Source organism: Prunus dulcis, chromosome 8, assembly GCF_902201215.1.
Source record: "Prunus dulcis chromosome 8, ALMONDv2, whole genome shotgun sequence".
Lineage (NCBI taxonomy): Eukaryota > Viridiplantae > Streptophyta > Magnoliopsida > Rosales > Rosaceae > Prunus > Prunus dulcis.
In genome coordinates, this window is record NC_047657.1 from 4,781,293 (window position 1) to 4,791,111 (window position 9,819).

Genomic DNA, 9,819 nt, shown 5'->3' on the forward strand with positions numbered 1-9,819 from the left:
GGCAACATACATAGAGAAATTAGATAATGAAGAATGTGTGACTGCCACATGACAGTGGAATCTACAATTCAGCTTAATGAAATACAAAATCTGAAAAGGAGGATTGCAGAATTGGAAGGCAAGGAAACTCGTATTGACATGGAGAAGATTGCCAAGAAAAAGGAGATTCAAGGAAAGTACAAGGCAGAAATTGAAAGCTTGTTGTCAGACCCAACAATCTTTGAAATGGAGATGGATCTGCCTACAAAACAACCAACACAACCAGTTGAAGAGAAAGAAGAAGAAAAGAAAGAAGAAGAGAAGCAACAAGAAGAGAGAGAAGAAGAAAATGAGAGAGAAGAAGAAAATAAAGAACAAGAGAAGCAACAAGAAGAGAGAGAAGAAGAGAAGAAGCAAGATGCTCCAACACCTGCTGTTCCTTCAAGAGTACAAAGGTTGAAGAACAGAGAAAGAAAGAGGCTTCAAGCTTCTTGCTATGTGTACGAAAAAAATAAGAAAACAAAAAAGGAGGCAAAAAAGGATGATGAAGAACTACCACAATTCAAGCTTATCTCGTCCGAGGAGGTATGCAATTACTGCAGTTCAAGCTGCTGCTTTTTTCTATTTTCTGCATTGCAGAAACAGAAACTGCAGTTTCCGTTCCTGCAATGCAGTGTGTTATCTGCTTTACAGAAACAGAAACTGCAATGCAGTTTCCAGTTCCTGCAATGCAGTGTGTTATCTGCTTTACAGAAATGGAAACTGCATTGCAGTTTCTGTTTTATCGAATGAAGTTTCTAATTAGTTTCCTTTCAATCTGCAGTTAACACAAGAGGCATCTCAGCCCGATGCCACAAATCCAATTCCCGATCCCCCAAAAGGAACGAGCCTTCATGATTCAATTCCTATAGGTCTGGAACAATCAAGTGATGAAGATGAAGGACAAAAAAAGCCAACAAAGAAAAAACTTGGATGGGGTCAGAGGAAGGTGTGGCAGAAAATTCCAAAGGCGGATAGGGAAAGAATTGAAAAACACTACTTAAGTACTCAACCTCGGTAATATCTCTATTCCAAAATAACAATTCTTTCATCTTTTAATTACAATTAAACTAAAACTAATCTTGTGAATTTCATGTATTCGAATCCGCAGTGATATCTTTTGGGCAGGACTCAATAGTGAGAAAGTGACAAACCATGATCTCAAAGATATTGTATGGGACCTGGAACTGTCACAAAACGTAAGTATTTACCAATTCTATAACACACACTGCACTGTATTTTTTTATTTGTGCTACCTATATTACCCATTTATAATTCCATTTTTCTCCAATCAATGTGAAACAGGTTATTGAGGCCTATATCCAAATAGAGGAGGATAAAATAGACCCCATGCAGACATGGAGTCCACAGTACATGTCCACATGGACTTGGGTAAGTATTATTTTGAAAATTCAAAATTGTTTAAACAGACAATGCACTGCAGTTTTCGAAAAATATATACTAACAAATTGCCATTCTATGATATCAGGCTTACATGCAAAGCTTCCAAGAGCCATTTTGGCACAGGGCCCTGTATGAACACTTACTTGAAAAACTCGGGAAATGCAGTGTTCTTTTCTTCCCGATTATTTCAAAAGAAGAGTTCCACTTCACACTTCTCACATTTCACAAAAATGAACGAAAGTGGAGACACTACAATCCACTTAGATCGTTGGGACATAGAAAAGAAGAAAGGTGCATTGACATTGCTCGAAACTTTGTAAGTGGAATGAAACTGTCTTAATTTCTCAGCACAAACACAAACAGAAACTGCATTGCAGTTTCTGTATTATACATACTGCCTAATTTCAGACCAAAACTATAATATGCAATGCACTGATTACCATTTCTTTTTCTCTTTTTTTCTTCTTCTTTAAACAGGTTAATATTGTTGAAGGGTGGCTAGAATATATAAGACCTCAAGCACGAGTGTTCATAGAAACTAAAAAAAAAACCAACAATTGTGAAGCAAAAGGAAGGGCCCCCGACACTTGTACAAAAAGATTTGACTCCAACTGAAGAACTCACTCTCAATTGGATTATGCAAAATCCATTGCAGTTTCCATTTGAGGATGACATGGAATGTGCTCAACAAACTGTATCTTCGTAAGAATTGTGTCTACTCAACTATTCATTACAGTTTGAAATCATTCAAAAGCAAAAAAAAACTAATCTCGTATTTCATTTGCAGATTGGATTGCGGCATGTTCGTCATGTTCTATATGGATAAAATAGCACAAGGACAGCCCATTCCAAAAAGCGTGGACAAGAAATTCATGAATGAATATCGAGCACAATATGTCACAAAACTCCTACACCACAAAAACTGTGTAATTAATCGTCTCTAGTGATTTGCCTTTCGTTAACTCAAGGCAATATGTATCTTAATTCTTGTGGATGTTTGTAAATATTTCTAGTTATGGTATATGAGAACATATTTCCTATACATATAAACTGTAATATAATCTTGGAACAGGATGCAACAAAACGAAAAGGAAACAAACAAACTGCACTGAATTTTCTGGTCAAAAATACTGCAACAAATTAAAATTGCAGTGCAGTTTATATAAATAAATAAAAAAAAAATCAGCTCAAAAAATGTGAAAAGAACCCAAAAGCCAAAGCCATAATCAAAGTACTAAAACTTTGTTCAAAACACATTTAAGTAGGTCAGCATTGAAATGTAGTTTCTGCTCATAATCTGCAACAAAATCTGAAATAAACAGAAACTGCAGCAATGCAGTTTCTGCAACAAAATCTGCTCAAAATCTGAAAACAAGCATTGAATGGCAGTCGAAAACGAATATCCACTCATTAAACAATTGTATAATTTTCATAATCTCAACAAATAAACAGAAACTGCACTGCAGTTTCTGCAACAAAATCTGAAATAAACAGAAACTGCAATGCAGTTTCTGCAACAAAATCTGCTCAAAATCTGANTCTCTATCTCACATCCCTTGGACTTTTCGTTTAAGCATGTGTAACTATTAATGAGACATTTACTAATAAACGATAAACTTGGCCTTTAAGAGAATTAAACATAAGTCTAATACATGAAATATCCTTAAATATTACATCATATGATTGGCTTTTAGAGCATATTTCCAACAGAAAGAACACAAAGACGACATCAAAGAAGAACCCCATAAGAGCACATCAACTCATCCCATAATCTAATAAAGAAAACTTCCTATGGCCAACGATAATTTTTCGGATGTCGCATAGGTGAGATAATCTGCAAAGAGTCAAACAATAGAAGGAAAAAAAGAGAGGCTATGAACAAACTAGGAAAACGAATGAAGAAACCCTCAAGGAGCACACCACCGCATCCCAGAGTTGTCAAAGGAAAACTCCCATAAAAGTACCATAATCCTTTGGGCAACGCAAGAATTGAGAAGCATGCAGAGAGGCAGATAAAAAAGAGAGACATCACACTAAAACAAAAACCTAGCCTCGTCCACTTAACCTGAAAAAGCTAGACTTTAGGTAACAAAGAATTCGTCGAATGCCAAGCTTACGAATGCTCCAACTGTGCACTAAGTGTGGACCTTAGGAGATCCTACAAGACTAGTCTCCTTAGCCTTTCAGAACGGGTACAACTAAAAAATATGTTATTACCAGCTGAGTCCACAACATGAACGATTACATCACTGTTGGTAGACATATCCCTTGTAATCTTACGCTTCACACTGATATTTACAGACGCAATTTGTGAACCCTCCTCCTCGCTTTTGGATTTTCCACGACCCTTCTTCTATAGACCCTCAGAATGCTGGATAATAGGCATTAGGATTAGATAGGGACGGACCCATAATATCCCAAAAATTAGCCAAGACTGTATGGGCACCCACAGATGTTGGGTTCCTGCAAATATACCTCTTTCAAGGGAATATCCATGAGGAGAACCCCCAACTCCGATGCAGACGAGACCAGTGGAGGTGGTACCAGGGAGCGAACATCATCATCAGATAGCCCAGTCTATCGGTATAGAGACTCTACAGCCTCCAACACTTGGTGACGGCATGGCAAGGTTAGAGGTAAACATAATCCTCAAGCTCATTCCTATTTGAGCAACTAGATCACCAAGATTGATCATTAGAACGGCCCCGATCACCTTACCCATATTTGTTCTAGAAACCCTCATGGTGTAGAGAATTACCAATAAACCTATAAGGAAGGGAAATTGTCGAGGAGCGATGTGCCAGTGTGCCAATTGTTTTACCTCATAATTTTGTATCACATTCCAAAACTGAGTAAGTAAACTCGGAGTGAGAGTCCCATAGGTGGTTTAATATTTCTAAATACGCACCTGAGTAGGATGGCCAATTCTCTCACAGGAAAAGCAATATTCAGAAAGGTACTCATATTTGAACTCCACCAATTTCTCCCCAACCTCAGTAAAATTAATCGGTGTCTGATGAATGAGGGGAAGGGTGACAAAAAACCCCACAGGGATACAAATAAAGCCACCTACATAATCAGTGCATAATTACATATCATTTTGTACCCTTCTAGCTTATGATTTGGTTATGTTTTTGAGTTAAACTTGTGCTTTTAACCCTCTTTTATCTTTGTTTCAATGTATTGAGCTTTGGGACTCATTTGATGCATTTTGGAGTCAAGTTAGATCAAATTTCTGTTTGCAGATCAATCAACTTCACGGATTGGACTATACATGCTCAGTGAGAACCAAATAATGAGCCATATATCATTGGAAATATATGGAAGTCTAGTGTTTGGATCATTTTACGGTTCATGATTCTGAGTCTTCTAGAGGAAGTTATGCAAGTTTTGGCAACTGAAGGTGAAATTCTGCAGAATCTGCGTTACTGTGCCAAAAATGACATTTGAAGGCCTTTTCAATTTTTACATGAGCTGAGCTACATATGGTTGGAAAGATCAGATAAAGAGCTTCAAGACCTATATTTTTTCAGAATTGTATCAATGAAGAAACAAGCCCAAAACGAGCCTACAATCAGACTGAAATGCATTGTCATGCATGACATATGCATGAGATAATTGTTTTTGGTGGGGAAGTTAGGTAAAGTTGGTGAAGTGGGTGTTGTAAACAAAACTCAATTCAGATTTTTACTTCCCTTAGGCCTATAAATAGTGAGGTTCCCTAAGCAAAACTCAAAACCCTTTTGCTAAATTTTCCTTTATGTTATTCTAAGTTGTACTTTATTTTTCATTGTAATGTAATTTCCTATTTTCAGTTTTCAAGTTTGATTAATTTTCAAGTTTCAATTACGGTTCTTGTTCTTATTCATTATGCTTATAAGTTAATATGCTTGTTTGAATGATTGATCACCATTGCAACTAGTATGTTAGCTATCTTGGTATGAATTAAGAGTAGACCCCATATGCTTTAATTCGAATTGAACTATGAATAGGAAAAATATGTATGGACATTCGACAACAGGGATTAAATACATGCTTGGTTGTTTAAAACATTCTTCTATGCTTAATAGATTTCTAATGCTTAATTTAGGTTCGACAACAGAGGATCAAATTAGGGAATTAGGAATACAAGGTTAGGACCAAACACTATGGCTTATTCAGACTTTAGCTAGAATCAATCCGTGAATCTGAATTGAACTTGTTAACTAATTTTCTTGAGTTAATTATTTTTGTCTTTTATTTACGTGTTTACTTTCGTCGTTTAAGTTTAGTTTCTGTTTTCCTTACCTAATCAAAACACCTAATTTCTATTTTGTACAAGGAATCAAATGGAATCAATCTATCATCAATCTTCGTGGGATCGACCTCGCACTTACACATGCTATACTACGCAAAGGCTTGTGCACTTTACGAGTATCACAAGTTGAGGATGCAGCTGAATCAATTTTGGTGCAACTAAACCCATAACAATAGTGCCATCTCGGTTATCCACTCACAAAACATCCCCCAGTGCGACACCAATGGCCTGGGCAACGACTACCGTCATACAAAAGCTAGGTACACCATGTAATTTTACCAAGAAAGTTCCATGCATCAATAGCATAGAGTGCATATTACCATCATCCGGGATCTCCGCTAGCAAAATCAAGGAATGGCGATATGCCTAAGGTTCAGTGTCAAGAACACTTCTCTGATCTCGAGCACCAACAAAGCTTATCTAGAACCTGTTAGAATCTATTTCCTTGATTCATACATCCTTAATACCATTCTATAGTTGCAAATAAGTTTTGATAAAGCCATCATGATTGACAGGACTTTAGCCACGAGGCTATAGGTAAAACCAAGAAAACTATCAGAGACTGTCGAAGAACCAATAACCACGCCAGCTTGTTCCCTTGGCATAAGAATAAAGTAACTCCCAAAGGAGGGCTTAATGTCGTCGATGAACACATCCCGATCGCGAATTGGAATAGACATGGCAATAAGAACAACAATATTAGGAGAACACCTGCGATCACAAGGAGGAGAATGACACGCAAACGCCACTGATGGAAGTCTTAGCCACATGACCCTAATCGCACTAGAATCCAAATGAGACAGACCCTAGTTGCACACATGAGGGGGAGGGGCGATTGGTGCGCCAAGACATAGGCGGTGACACTAGGGCGGAGAACGTCGGAACCCTAGCCATCACACCCCAAGTCTTCGAGTGAACCAAAGCTACATTGAACCAAACTCGAACTGCACAAGACACGGAGGGCCAAAGCAGAGGGAGTCCCGACCCAATTTTAATTATCCATTTAAATTATTTAATTTAATTAGTTGTGAAATTTTAAGTTTTGTCCTCGGGGGTTGGATTATTTTGGTCACTTTTAATTCGGTCGGATTTTGAGGAAAAATGGTACCATTGCATAGAGCGTGTCGATACGAGTTCGTAGACACGTAGTGGGCTCAAATCGGAGTTATAACAAAGAAATTACGATCAACGGAAGTACAGTGGCACAACCGTAAATATTTAGAAGTTGGATTTTAAAAACACCATATTTTTCTTCTCTCTCTCTCTCTCTCTCTCTCTCTCCTGAAATTTCACCGACCTCACCACTCTCTCCTCGCGAAGAATGAACAGGCGGCCATTGTTTGGCCGGCAACCGTGCTCCACCGTCCACATTCGGCCACAAGGCCGGTACCAAAAAGACCACCTCAACTTCCTCTCCCCATCCCACTCAATCTTTGCTATAGCCGCGGTTGATATCCCCGGGAAATCGCAAAAACCCTTCCGGAATTGCTTCCAATTTTTCGTCGTCATTTTCGACGATTTCGGCCACCCTTTTTGTCGATCTAGTTGATGATTGGGTTGATATGATCGATTTTTGAGTTTTGAAACTTGATTTACACTCCAAAGTTTTAGCCGGTTTTTGGGTCGAGTTTCTGGCAAGTTCTGGCCATGTTTTGGATATGACCCAAGAACAAATGTTGCTCCACTAGTTGTCCTGGTCACATAGGTATAGGTATTGATGGGCGGTTTGAGAATTTTTCGGTTGCCAAAATTTTCTCAAGCCACCCATGTGTAGGCCATGTTTGGGTGGCCCATTTGGTCCTAAAATGTTTTCCATGTCTTCCTAAGCACAACGGTATACTCGAGTTTGAATTTGGTTATCATTTGACTGTCAATCAGATTTACACATATTAGACGTTATCCGGGTTCGATATGTTCATACTATTGAATCAACTCCATTTTCCAAATATGTTGATTTAGGTACCTCTAGGATCGTGTAGGAATTTGCGAATCAATCATAGGAGTCTCGGATGCTCTGATTCAATGATTCAAAGATTACGTAAAACGGTGACCGTCTGATCGTGCAATTGAGAACGATCCGACCGCTAGATCTGGACCAAACTTGTAGGACATGTTTAGTAAACTTTGTTGAACCCGTAGGAACTTTCGGATTGGAAATCAGAGGCCGTGGGCCCAAGTGCCCGATTGACCAAATTTGGGAAGTTTGACCTCTCGGTTGACCGAGCGTCTTCCGAGGTTATTTCACCTTTCGAAACGCGTAGTTGGACCTTAGGAACTCCTTGTTCATCATACACACACGTGGTGTTGGATTATTCAATGATTAAATTTCTATTCAAAATGGATTATTCTGACTATGAAGTTATTATATATATATATATTAATTATGGAATTTCGGTTATTTTGATATTTGAGTTTTATAGTTATTTTGAATATGGATTATGCGTGTTGAACAATTGTTATTCCCTCTGTGATTAAATAATTGGGCAAATGAATAATATGTGTTGGGGTACTTTGTTGATTGTTGTATGAATATGTGATTGCACCATGCTAAGTACCTTCCCCTGGTTACTATACCCGCACGTGGTGTTGGATTATTCAACCCGATTTCCAATCCGAAAGTTTGTACGGGTTCAACAAGGTTTAATATACATGTCCTGCAAGTTTGGTCTGAATCAAACGGTCGGATCACTGATGATCACATGATCGGACGGTTATCGTTTAAAGCAAACTTTAAGTCATTGAATTGGAGCATCCATGACTCCGATTTACGATCCACGAATTCCTACACGATCCTAGAGATGACTAGATCAACATATGTAAAAATGGAGTCAATCCAACGGTCCGAACATATCAAACCCGGATAACGCCTAATATGTGATATCCGATCGAAAGTCAAATGATAACCAAATTCATATGCGAGCATACCATCGTGCTCAGGATGACACGGAAATCATACCATCCACAAAGTGGCCCACGCACCGCCACACATCCCTGTAATGCGTGAGTGCACAAAATAAATTCCAGTGATCGGAAAATCTCCAGATTGCTGGTCAAGACCTGTACCTACATGATTAGGACAATGAGTGGAGCAACTTTTGTTCTTGAACCAAGGCTAAAAAGTGACCAGAAATTGTCAGAATCATGAGCCGAAATCGGCCAAAACTTTAAGCTAGAACACATTGAGAGGATGAAAAAGCATACATAGATTGAAGAAATTGGTAGCCGGAATCGCCCGAACGAACTCCAGGAAGTTATGGGTAAAACCGGCCGAATTTTGTGATATTCCAGAGAAACGCAGCAGCAGTGGTGGCTGGGAAGGGTCGGGATGGGTTGAGGGGAGTGGCTCGGTTAGTTTGGTTCCAATCTCGTGGCGGCGGCAACCACAAAACCAACCGGCTGTTTTCGAAAAGGGGGTCTGTTGCTCCAACCAGAGAGAGAGAGAGAGAGAGAGAGAGAGAGATTTCATATTTTTAAAACCCAATTTTGAAATATTTATGGTTTTTCCATTATCGTAACTTCTTTGTTACAACTCTGATTTGAGCCCACTACGTGTCTATGGACTCATCTCGGCACGATTTTTATCATAAAACCATTCATTTCCCCAAAATCCTTCCGGATTAAAAAGTGACCAAAATACCCCTAGTCCCGGGGCAAAATTGTAATTTTGAAATTTATTAAATTAATTCAATTGACGAATAATTTAAATTTGGGTCAGGATGTTACATTTTCAAGTTGCTTGATTTCTTGAAAAGATATATATTATATTTATGTTTCTAGAATAAGTTATCAATCAGGATATTATTTTCCTGATATAATTTTAATTAGGATTTTTATTATTTTCTTATTAGTTAAGTTTCATGAATATTCTGGAACCTAAGATTTCTTTGTTTTCTATTTAAGTTGTATTAATCAGTTTTATCATGTTGTTAATCAAATTTAGATATTTTCTCTATTTTCTTGTGGATTTCAATTTATCTTTTTGAGTTTAGACATTTGTCGATCTGTAAACTCGTGCTTCCGCGCTGTATCATATATATATATATATATATATGAGTAAATTACCGTACACCCCAACCCTCGAATTAGGACCCCAATCGAAC

The 9,819-nt window shown here is 38.1% G+C and overlaps 2 long non-coding RNA genes across 2 annotated transcripts; both read left to right on the forward strand.

Moving 5' to 3' along the window:
• The first annotated feature begins 899 nt into the window (after positions 1-899).
• LOC117638008 lies at positions 900-1,368 on the forward strand. The gene is made up of 3 exons (XR_004587253.1): positions 900-1,035; positions 1,130-1,217; positions 1,324-1,368. It is a non-coding gene; the product is annotated as an uncharacterized LOC117638008 (long non-coding RNA).
• Positions 1,369-1,379: 11 nt separating this feature from the next.
• LOC117638009 lies at positions 1,380-2,459 on the forward strand. Its single transcript, XR_004587254.1, has 4 exons — positions 1,380-1,410; positions 1,508-1,738; positions 1,900-2,124; positions 2,210-2,459. It is a non-coding gene; the product is annotated as an uncharacterized LOC117638009 (long non-coding RNA).
• Positions 2,460-9,819: the final 7,360 nt, after the last annotated feature.